A 12797-nucleotide genomic window follows, 5' to 3' on the forward strand; every position below is an offset into this window, starting at 1 on the left:
GAGAAGAGAAGAGAAGAGAAGAGAAGAGAAGAGAAGAGAAGAGAAGAGAAGAGAAGAGAAGAGAAGAGAAGAGAAGAGAAGAGAAGAGAAGGAGAAAGACCAAGAAAGGAGGGTTAGAGGAGAGGCAAGAAAGAAAATTAAGTTTAGGGGGAGTTTTTGTGCATCTAAAATGTGGTGCTAGCATGACTTATGAAATTCTACTTCCTCCTCCACTTTTTTTCTTTTATTAGAAACAGATTATTTTCTCATACAATGTATCCTGATTATTATATAGAGGGAGGTTCCTCTCCCTCCATTCCTCCAAGTTCCTGCCCTACCTTGCCTCCCCTCCAATCTACACCCTTTCTGACTCTCAGTAGAAAACAATAGACTTCTTTGATTGTGTTTTAAACTTTGTACTGATCTTTGTGAGTTTTACACCATGCACTTCGGTCCTGCCCATCTCTTGTCCCCTCATACCTGCACTTTACCTTTGTAGCCTCCCCACTAAACAAACAACAACAAAACATAGAAGACACTTCATTGTGAAATCTGAAGTATGTCATAGTATATACCACAAGATAGCCCTCTGTCCACACATCTTCACTTGCAAATGTTCGTTGCAATGAGTCGTTGGTCTGGTTCAAGGTCTCTAGTTTCTGTGACAGCATCAGGATTGGATCTTCACTGGGACTCGTCCTGCTTATCCTGTCATTGCCCTGTGTCGTCGAGATCCTGCAGCATTGAAGCAGCAGGGCTGACCTTTTCATGCATCCCAACTATTATCAGGTGACAGATTTTGGGGTGGACCAACTCAGAGCCCTGGACCTGGGCCTCGGTGGTAGCTGAGTTGGTCAGTCCATGGGATCTCCTTTAGCCACACCACCCTGGTGTTTTCCAGCACTGCTCCTGCTAGGCCACTCAATATTACCATCAGCAGGAAGCAGGGCCCTCTCTCCTACTCTCATACCCTCCGTCAGGGTACGGGGAGCTCAACCTCACCTGAGCCAGCTCCACTGTGCTGCCCAGTTAAGCTACAGGGACCTACTCTCCAAACTGCTTTAGACTGTGAGAGACTTTCCATTCTCTCGCTGCTGGTGTACCTGTGACTTTGCCATCAGGGCGAGCCAGCTTTACTGTGTTACCCAGGGAAAATACAGGGTTCACTCTTCTGAATGCTATAACCAATGAGGGGGCAGGGCTAGGTCTCCTCCTTTCATGACCTCAGGGCTACCTCTCTGAGCTAGTGCGGGTGGCAAGGGCAGGGAGAGAGTGTCACCCCTGCAGGCATGCCACTTCACACCAGAGTGTCAGGGCTAGTCTCCTATGCTCTTGGGCTGGCTCACCTGTGTCCTGTCAGCCATGGCCAGCAAAACCCTGCTGCCCAGGAGAGGTGTATGGCCTGCTCTCCCCAGTGCTGCAGCCAGTGAGAAACAGAGTTAGCTCATCTACTCTCATGACTCCATGGCCAGCTCTCACGTGGTGAAGGGTGAGGGGACAGAGGGCACCTGCCTCTACCCAGGCCACCTCAGCAGAGGAGTACCAGGGCTAGCTCTCCTGTGCTCTCACCCTCCGGGCTAGCTTATGTGCCACCCCACCAGTAGGGTCAGCTCTACTGTGCTGTCCAGGTGAAGTGCAGGACCCAATTTCCTGAGTGCTGCATCTGTTGAGGGGCACAGATAGTTCTCCTGAGCTTATGACCCTGTGGACAGCTTTCTTGACTATCAGAAGTGGCAAGAAACTGGAGAGAGGGCATCACTTCTGCTCCTGTGCCACCCTACAGCAGATGAATGACAAAGTCAGCTCTCCTACACTCATAACCTCAGGACTGGCACAGTGACACCAGCCCCTTAGCCCCCCAACATGGCTAGCTCCATTGTGCTCCCTGGGAGAGAGGCAGGGCCCACTATTTCAAGTGCTGCCTCTGGTCAGAGATGGGGCCAGCTCTCCAGTGTGCTGTATCCAGTAAGAGACAGAGCCAGATATGCACAGCCCCTGGACATCCCCATGGACCCCAGTTGCTACCCTGACCAGGGGCATGCCCATGTCGTCTAGTGTTAATATGAATCACAGACATTGACACTGACCCCTACTGCTGCATAACCATGGACTCAGACATGGCCCTCAATGGCAGCAATCAGTTATCTACTGCCTACTTGTGCAGTGCACTGGAATGAAGGTCTGTGGGTGGAATGGCAGTTCATGCGTCTCTGTCTCTCCTCCTGCTCCCACACGGTGCTGCCTGGATTTGATTTGTTTTGTTTGGATTTTTATGAGTCCTTGGTATAAGACAGCTTTGGCTACCAAACCAAGCATCAAATTAGAATGAACAATGGACTGCCATCTGTTTTGCCCCTGACTGATATAAGAATACCACTGACAAGGTGTCTTTTTGCCCATTGCTGGAGGAGCAAGCTTCTAAGAGGTAATAACCAAACGTGCAAACTAAAATATAATAAGATGAAGAAAAATTGTCACACTGAAGTTGGACACAGAAACTCAATAGGAGAAAAAGAGTCCCAAGAGCAGGCACAAGGGCCAGGGACCCACTTATTGTCACAGTCGGGAGTCTCATAAAAATAATAAGCTAATAGCTATAATATGTACATAGAGAACCTGGTGCAGAGCTGTGTAGGCCCTGAGCTTTCTGCTTCAGTGTCTGTGGAGAAGGTATTCATGCTCCATTGAGCTGGGTTCAGAGAAGAGTTGGGGATGATAGTGGATTTCCAGCTACAGAGAAGATGAGACTGGAGAAGTAGTTGGACCCCAGAAGCAGTAGGAGAGGTGTGGGTCTCCTTTCAGCCTACTTGCTGCCCTGGGAAGAGCTGCCCTTGGGTTAGACCAGCATGTCTGCTGGAGTGGGGGCTGGGATACTGAGTGAGGGGAGGGAGATTAGGAGGGGATTGTCTGTGGGATCCACAGGGGATATGAGGAGAAATGAGGGCAGACTGCAGTGGGTGCTTTGTTGCAATGCTAGGAGTGAGGATAGGAAACTGGGTCTCAGGAACAGAGAGAGAAAAGTTCTGTGAGTAGCCTGCCTGGTTTTTGCCCAGAAACTTACTCTTTTTTTTTTTTTTTTCAGGAGACAGATCACATGCCAAGAGGCATACCATAAATCCAAATTATTTTCTTTCTCAACCCCTTGAGAAAATTCACAATAATCATCTATACACATATACACAGGCAGTAATGAATCCCCTGTTCAAAGTGTCCTAATGAAACACCACATTGATTAATGAATTCAGTTAAAGTCTATAGCATGGTTTTTCTGACTGTAAATTTTTGTCAAAAATTAATAACTCCCAGCTGTCTTAATTAGGGTTTTGTTGCTCTGGAGAGACACCAAGACCGTGGCAACTCTTACAAAGAGATACATTTAATTGGGTCTGGCTTACAGTTCAAAGGTTTTGTCCATTATAATCATGACAGGAAGCATGGTGACATGCAGGCAAACATAGAGCTGGAGAGGTATCTAAGAGTTTCTCATTCGAATCCACATGCAGTGGGAAGAGACAATGCCACACTGGGCCTGATTTGAACATCTGACACCTCAAAGCCCATCTCCAGAGATACACTTCCTCCAAAAAGGCCACATCTCCAACTAGTGCCATTCCCTTATGGGCCTATGAGGACCATTCCCTTTCAAACCACCACACCAGGCTTTCTACCAGAGTTGCCAATTGGAGTGCTTGAATTAAATGAGAGCTGTATTGACTCAGAAGATGTATTACGTCAGACATTACCTGGATACATGTAGTTTTCTCAAAAGGGTTTGCAGATCTAAGTGGTCGGAAGGGGCTGTGGAGTCAGAGATCCTAACACTAATCCAAGTACTGCACTGATAGCCTTGAGCTGTAACTCAGTCCATGGATCTCAGGTGCACGATGCAGGTTAAGTTATTTGAACTGAAGCCAGAAGCCTGCATATAGTATCATCCCTTTATATGACATTCTGGGAAATGGAAAATTATAGAACAAAAATGCATCAGTGCTTGCTGTACCTGGAAGCCAAGGCTGGGAGCTGATTAGAAACGGGGGAATGTTCGGAGATGAATTGACATTGTCTTGTGTCTTGATTGCCATGCCTTATTCCTCAAAATTCACAAAAATATACAACAAAAGAGCAAGTGTTGTGGGGCTGGGAGATAATTCAGTTTGTTGGTAAACGGCTTGGCTCTGCAAGTACAAACACCTGAGTTTGATTCCAGGAACCCACATTTACAAGCCAGATATAGAGGCTGGAGCAGTGTCTCAGCTTTTTAGAACACCAGCTGTTCTTGTAGAGGTTTGGTTCCTAGCACTCACACAGTGGCTCACAACCATCTGTAATTCCAGCATGGGCACCAGGTACACATGTAAGACATGAATATACATGAAAACAAGACACTTAATACATATTTTTAGAGTGAGATATGGTGATTCATGCTTGTTATCCCAATATTAAGATGAGAGAGACTATACAGGCAGATCCCTGTGGTCCAATCAGACTAACATAATCTGGGGCACAAGTACAAACAAATCCTAGAGAGAAACTTTTTCTACAAAAGCAAGAAAGGATGACACTCAGGTTGTTCTCTGGCCTTTACATACATATACAGGGTAATTTTAATTAGATGCAAAATTAAAAAGAAAAATTCAAGGCTCTTAAAATTCCCATTTTGCCATTTACTTACCAAATGACCTAGCTCTGGTTACTAAATCTCAGTGTGCTTCACTTTGTTAATGATAAAAGGTAAATAAGAGAAGCCTCATCTAAGAACCCATACAAGGGCTGTTTGAATTAATATGGAAAAGGCACTTACAGTCTGACAACATGAGAGATCTATATCATTGTCATCATCATCATGATCCTCACCATCCTAATGTCCATTCTCCTGCCTAGTCTGTCTGATCTAATGGCTTCTTATGACTCTGATTTGATCCATTCGTTACTCTGTTCCTACACGTAGGTAGTATTCATTACTTTCTTACCCCAAACCCAGATGCTTCCTTCTCTAGGAAGTTTGTTTCCAATCCAGCCCACCAGCCAATCATGGCTTTTTCATCCTGAGATATGAGGATACAATTGCCCAGTTTCCTTGCTAAGAGCTGAAAGGCCTTCCCAGTCCCAGAATGCCCTGCCCTGTGACTAGGTTTGGTCCTCAACTATCATTACACTGCAGGCAACCATCATTCACCTATGATGTCTTCTTCATGGACAGTAACATGAATAGATGTTTGGATTCTAGAACCAGGAAGCCTAAGCTCATTTCCTGGAGTGACTTTAGGGATCACCACATTACTAGCCTTACTCTGTGACTGTTTCTTACAAGATCTAACATGGTTCAAATGCATGAAGGGGAAAACCTACTGAACAGTTTCTCTTCAGATATAGCACTGTGAACCCAGATAACAGAGATTTGGAAAAAAATCTGTGATTTTATAATCAATGTGCTTGTAACAGTACCCCATACCTTAGTAGTCCTGGAGACCTTTTGCACAACTGTCTCCATGATGGAATTATTATTCATGGCATAAAACTCAAGATGTAGGTGGTACCACCTGCCAAATGAAAACAAAGACCTAGTCCATCAAAGTCTGGGAATATCTCTAATATACTAATCTTACTCTTCAGTTTCAGTAGTTCCACTTCTAGCTAACTGTTCTTGATAACTGAAGTATCTCAACCCAGAATGTGGATTTTGTACTTAAGAGCTTGCCCTGAGAAAGACTCAGGGCTACACTGGGATCCCAAACACACAGTATAGTCAGCAGCCTGCTCATAAAGATCTACTGGCTTAAACCCATGTGGGAACCATGTTCTCTGGTGAATACATCATGTTTCTTGAGGCCACAGCAATATCCCCAGTGACCAAACCTTGAGACACCAGGAATCTCAGAGCCTTGAGGAAGTGTGGTAGTCAGAGGACTCCTAGAGGATGTACAACTGTAGATGTTCCACTTCCCCAGGGCTTCCTCTAATCAGTAGATGCCTAAGACTTCAGAAGTGTTAGACAACTCTACCCCAAAAGGAAATGAATTAGAAAATCTGTCACCATCAGAGGTAAGTAGAGGTTAGATAAGTCTTTGTCTGTTCAAGTGTATGAATGTGTGGTAGATACCTCTGGTTGTCTTTACTGTATGTGTGTGTTGGGTGTGTGTGTGTGTGCGTGTGTGTGTGTCAGTGTCTGTGTGTCTGTGTCTTTCCATGTGTTTCTGTCTGTTCTGTTTCCTTGTACTGAACAGTGGCTTTTTCTCATTTGAGAACCCTGTATCTTAAGACCTATGCCACTTCCTGCTGAAGAGATGACTCTTTTTGGTTTTGCCAGGACTCCTGGGGGTAGGAGGGGTCTCAAGAACTAGAGTGTTTACTTGTTTCTTTGCTTGGCTGATGCTCATAGTCAGAGTTGGTACCTGTGTAGAGGTGAGGAAAGTCAGGGCCTCTCATCCTGCAGCCTCTGCCATCTATGATGAATGCACCCACAGCAAGGGAAAAATAATTCTTCCAGTGAGCATACCCTCTGTTCCCTGCTTGCACTAAGCAGCCCCCAAAGGAAAAGAGAAAGTTCCTCTCCTCTCTCTTTCATAATTTACATCTTCTTCTCAAGCAATGGTCCTTAAAACTCACCATTCTCTGAGAAAAAAGATTTAAAAAAACAACAAAACAAAACAACAAAACAAAACAAACAAACAAACAAACAAAAAACACCCCAGGGTTGGGCACAGGGATTGCTTCCAAACAACACAGTCTGGGCAGAATAGATTTTTCCCTTCTGTTCAACACTGACCAAGAACACTTTAAACAATTTCCACTAGGTCTTTTTTTAATGAATTAAAGATAACTGCTAAAAAGATTTCCTTTGTCAACCAGTTGACTCCAGATATTAGAAAAAGAGTTATAAAAGTTAGAAAAATTCGGAGGTATAAGTAGGTCCCAGTTGCTGGAGGTAGCTCTGAATATGTTTAACAACAGAGAACTGAATGGTACAAAACCATTTTCATAAACTGAAAGCCACCATTACCTTCTCTGATGATGAGACACAGACATGGAGATATCCAGGAAAATTTTTATGTCTTACCATCTGTCAGAAGAATACCTCCTAGCTGAAAGTCCAGCCTTCAGTCAAAAGATACAGTTGATTATCTATTAGATTGACAACAAAGATTTCCAGAAATATGGACAGAAACCAACATGCTAGAACTGGCTCAACACCAAATTCCTATAATTGTTCAACTAACTAGTTAAGCTATAGTCATCCAAATTAAACAATACCCATGGACCCTGTATGGTTTCCAAGCCAGATGAGAGACATAGAGCACTTCTCACCCCACAGACAGCTCTCAGAGAGTATGGCAAGAGTGGAGCCACTCCCTACGCACACAAGGCATGGACCTACTCAACTCCATAGAGACAAAGGCCACATCATGGTAAAGCCAGTTAAACTTCTGTTTCCCCACCAGAGAACTGGCTTCTCAGAAACCCTGTGACCACAATCTGCTAATCTACCTGATATGCTTGGAAGGTCCCTGCCTCCACTGTAATACTTCCTCCCTCTCCCCTCCAATTCACACTACATAATCTAGCCCTCTCAATTTCAATAAACAAGTTGTCCTCTGACACAATCTCAAGGGTCTTTTATACCCATCATATACTCTGCAGCTTGAGACTCCTGAGATTCTGAGACATCCACATCCTGAGATGTCAGGCGTGCAATGGTTGACTGGGGCCAAGGGCACCACAACTCTGGAAGCAAAATGGGAAATTGCAGTCCATACTGAGTGGCTTGAAGAGACGGGCGTTCTGGTGTCCTGCCAGTCACCCTGGAATATGCCTCTTCTGCTTATAAAGAAACCTGAGACCTCTGATTTGAATGATTCTGATTCTTCCAGAGACACAAGGGTTCATTGTTTTGAACTTAAAAAGTATTCTTCAGTCTACCATTAACAGAGGTAAGTCAACCAATCTTTGCTTTTACTACTGGGCATGTCCATAATGTGGTCTATATAGACAGGGCTTCGAATCTCCTACAAAAGACTGTCCTCCACTGTCAGGCTACTAACATGGCTGACCAACAAATAACCTTAAGATCAGTGGGGTCTATTGATTCTGATTCCATGACCCAGTGCTGCCTGAGAGTGCATGGTAGAGAAGAAACAACTAGTAGGATTCTGGTAACTAACCTTCACCAGTCCATCACCATCTGGGGCCCACAAAACCTTAAGTTGTTCAGAACAAGGAATGTTATACCTAGACTGAATGACTAGAATGGGATTTCTCAGCCAGTTGCTATGTTTTACTCAAGTAAATCCAAGCCAGAGAAAGAAAGCCTTTATCCATGAAGGGCTTCAAATGAGAGAACAGCATGGCAGATTCTGGGAAAACTGGCTTCAAACAAGATCTGACTAGTTGGAGGGGACTAAAAGTACTTGGTAGTTTTTATAGATACCTTTTCTGACTAGTTAAAAGCATTCCTTAACTGGACTGAAACTGCTCAGAGATTAGCTAAAAAAAAAAAAAAAAACCACACAAAAAAAACACCTCCAGGAACTGGGTCCCTGGTATCCTGGCTTTCATAGCAAAAAAACCTTTCAATTAATAGCTAAAGCTTTAGACATAGATTGAAAACATCATTGTGCATATAGACCTCAGAGTTCTGAACAGGTAAAAAGAATAAAGAGGACTTTAAAAGAAACTCTAAGAAAAACTCCCATTAAAGTCTAGAAAAGGATGGATAGACCCCCTTCCTTTCCTTTGCTTTTGTCCCACTGTACCCCATAGAAAGGAATTTACCTCACTATGAGATTATGTTTGGAAGACCTCCCTCACTGCTTCCCAGGCTCAGAGACCAACAGTTGGCAGAACTCTCTAGTCAATCCTTTCTCAAGTCACTACAGGTCCACACAGGCTATTCACATAACCATCCAAGAGACCTAGCTGACCTCTGAGTCTATCACCAATTCACCTCATGTGAGTCCAGTGATAGTGTCTAATTAAAGCACGTAGCAAAAGGGGTGCTTGGAACCAACCTGGAAAGGTCCTTACAACATGACTCTACTCCTGCAGCAGTAAAGGTAGCTGATGTTACACTATGGATCCACCACACCCAGGTCAAGAAAGTGGAAGCCACAGATGCTATTACAAAATGAATTGCCTTTGAACTATGGACCCATTAAAATTAAGGTTTCCCTGGGCCTCAAGCTCTTACATTCCCTGCCCCTCTATATCCACCTGAGTCTTGTATTTTGTACTGTCAGTATAAATACAAGGTCATGGTCCAACCACCACAGACCTCAGAAATGAACTGGAAACTGAGGAAGATAGATAAAGAGAAGGCATTAGTTAGTGTGACTACAGACCAGCAATCCATATTCCAACTTGACCTTTCTTGTTGATGCCCACTTTCGGTGTCTGGTTGTATGAAGAAAGGGAAAGATCAGGATTTCCTTTCTAAAATAAGAATATAGAGTTTATCATTCTATGCATGCCCTGTAGCTGGGTCCCTTTGTTTAATAGAAACAACAGAGTTTCTATTGCAAAAATTGGGGTTGTAAAACTGAGGTCTTGTGAAATTTTTCCTTTTAAAAGTTTCTGGCCTTTGGAAAACAGCAAAACCCTAGGGAAACAAACTCTGCCACAGGAAGGACCTTAAGGACAGAGTTACTCTTTCATAGCCAAAACTCAGCCAAGATTTTTTCTGGTTATGCTTAGATATTCAGCCCTCATACTATATAGATATAAGAACCATCCAGACTGTCAGCCCATTTTCTGATAAAACTCACTGTGAACAGCCCAAATTAACACTGGATGACTTATAAGATGCTAAGGCTTGTCTAATATCTAAAACCTTTAACCTAGGCACTTTTCCTTATTCTGATAGCTGTTATTCTGCCTTGTGGTTTAATTAATTTAGATAACGTCAAAATTACCAAGCCCCTGAGACTACTTGATTGACACATGTCCACCAAGTATGTACCTATGGGTTTGAAAAAATATGCCTCTTCTGATTCTTTTCAAACTAAGTTGAAAGGCTGGCCAGGACCTAGAAGTATTAAAACAAATTAGTTTCCCTTGCAGAAATGATTCTCCAAAATGGAGAAGCTTACATCTTATGAGATAAAGGAAACTATGTCTGGCTTTGGGAAAAACCTGTTGTTTCAAGGCTAATTGATCAGAAGTTTAAAAAAATAAACAAACCTTGCCATGGTTCAAAAACAATCAAGAAGAAAAAGAGACAAATACATAAAGCAGAAAATTGATACAGTCTCTGTTCTCTTGGTTCCCGAGGTTAGCTCCTTTTCCATTAACACTGATTGGGCCCTTAATTCTCATTCTGACTGGATCAACAGTAGGTCTCTGCACCTTCAGTAAAATTAATGGTCCTTAGGACCAACTTCCACCTCTGTAGAGCAGGATGAGTCTCCAGTTTGAATTGTTCCCTAAGACCAGTGGAAAATGTAACACAGCCACAGACCTTATTAGGCCCCAAAATCTTAGCACAACTGACTCCATGACAAAAAAAAAACATTCAGGACATAAAACTCAACATACAAACAGTACCACCAGGCAAAACAAAAACAAAGACTTAACTCATCACAGTCTGTCATTCTGGGACAGTGTCTAATGTCCCAACCTTGGTTGTTACATGCTTGCCTTATTCTGTATATCTTAGCTTATTCTAAGATTGTCTGATTTTGTGTATCTTTTATTTGTCTGTGCTTTCTCAAACCTGGAAGCAAAGCCAGTCACCATTCTTATTTATTTCAGTTCACAAAGTAGAGATACAAGGAAATTCATTGACTTTTCCAGCGTCATATAACCAGACTCTGCTGAGCCTGCTTGGGTTCAGAATTTGGGTTTTTGCAATTATACAACCCAAGTTACATAAGGACCTGCTGAAAAGCTGTTCCTCACACATTTACTTATTGAACTCAATGTAGCTCCAGTGTAAGTCTTACAAGGAGAAAACAATTATATACAAAATGAAAAAACATTAAAGGCAATGCTTTTTCCTATCAATACTACATTCCAAAAACAGCTCCTTAGCTGTCTGCCTCTGAATATTTTCAGTAATAAGAAACTCAGGACATAGCCTTTTAACATTGAAGAGGACTATATTGAACTACCTTGATTACCATTTTTCTTCATGAATCTTATTTGTGAGGTTTTTGGGGTTTTTTGTTTGTTTGTTTGTTTGTTTGTTTTAAATCAAACATAGCTATCTCACCAAGGGCCAATAGTCCACGAATCTTCCCCACCCTGCAAAATTTGTATTCAAATCATTTTTTCTCTATTACATTACTTATTTATTCACTCTACATCCCAATCACAGCAAGCCCCCCATCTCTCCCAAACTCCCCCTCTTTCATGGCCCCTTCTCATATCCCTCCTCTCCGTTACTCCTGAGAAAAAAGAGGTTCCCCTGGGTACCAACCCACCCTGGCACCTCAAGTCACTGAAGGATTAGGCACATCTTCCCCCCTCTGAGGCCAAACAAGGCAGTCCAGTTAAGGAAGCAGCATCCACAGGCAGGCAGCAGAGTTAAGGTTGGCTGGTGCTCCAGTTTTTAGGGACCCACATGAAGACCAAGCTACATATCTGCTACATATCTGAAGAGGCCTAGGCCCAGCCCTTGTATATTCTTTGTTTGGCAGTTCAGTCTCTGGGAACCCCCAAGGGTCCAGGTTAGTTGACTCTGTTGGTCTTCTTGTGCGTCTCTACCCTCTCCCAGCTCCTCAGTCCTTTCCCCAACTCTTCTACAAGACTTCCCAAGCTCTGTTTAATGTTAGGCTGTGAATCACTGCATGTTTTGCTCAGCTGCTAGGTGAAGCCTCTCAGAGGACAGTTATGCTAGGATCTTGTCTGGAGGCATATCTGAGTATCATTAATAGTGTCATGGATTGGTTCTGGGATTGGTTCATGGATTGGTTTTTGCTCCTGAGCTTTTTATAAGCAGAACAAATTTTGGGTCAAAGGTTTTTTGGGTGGGTTACTGTCCTCATCTCTTCACAGGGAGTGGCTACAGGAGGTGGTCACTTCAAACTTCATATCCTACACTGCTAGGATTCTCAGCTAGAGTCATCCACATAGACTCCCTGGAGCCTCCCCGATCCCAAGCTTCTGGCCCAAACTAGAGATACCCTACTGTTGTAGTAATTATTTAAAACAGTCTCTGGCCAAGCTGACTGTCTAAGCTGCAGCGGCTCTGCCCAGCCCAGCCGCCATTGCATGCTGCAGCTAGAACCAGCCCGCCAGAAACACCAGCCCTGCCACCCACTAGATGCCAGCATGAGAGATGGCTCTGCCAATCTTCCACGCTGTCTCCACAAGGCAGGGCATTGCCCAGACTATTCCGCCATCCATGAGGCCCAGTAAGAGAATAAGACTCTAATTCTTATAGATTAATCAATGGCTTCATATGTTTGATAATGATTAATAGCAAGATGCCCTTACAAAGAGAGTTGTATCCCAATTATCTAACCTAATTATAAGTTTATAAGTTGTTCCCCATGAGTGCTCTCCATACCTGTGTGGTTCTCCATCCTCCTACATCTCTGCCCTCTCTAGCTCCTCCTCTTCCTTTTTTCTCTTTTTCCCCAACTCCTCCTCTTCCTCTCCTTACTCCTCCCATCTTAGCTCCTCCTACACCACACTGTCAATTTCCTTTGAATCTCCCAAACCTCTCTTCCCAGGTCTCCCTACACCTGACTCCCCCTTGTCATCCCTGTCCCCATTCTCTTTCCCACCCAGTTCCCTCTTCCATTTATCTCCAATGGTGATTTTATTTTTCCTCTGAGTGAGATTCAAGCATCTTCTCTTGAGCCATCCTTGTTATTTAGTTT

At 43.5% G+C, this 12797-nt stretch overlaps 1 non-coding gene and 1 pseudogene across 1 annotated transcript; one reads left to right on the forward strand and one right to left on the reverse strand.

The window, feature by feature from the left end:
* LOC114614308 overlaps window positions 1-12797 on the forward strand; it is a 122759-nt pseudogene that overhangs the window by 65373 nt on the left and 44589 nt on the right.
* Window positions 2250-2389, reverse strand: LOC114619356. Its single transcript, XR_003711132.1, has one exon. It is a non-coding gene; the product is annotated as a small nucleolar RNA SNORA48 (small nucleolar RNA).

The sequence above is a fragment of the Grammomys surdaster genome, unplaced genomic scaffold, assembly GCF_004785775.1.
Source record: "Grammomys surdaster isolate TR1022 unplaced genomic scaffold, NIH_TR_1.0 62, whole genome shotgun sequence".
In the NCBI taxonomy this organism is placed as follows: Eukaryota; Metazoa; Chordata; class Mammalia; order Rodentia; family Muridae; genus Grammomys; species Grammomys surdaster.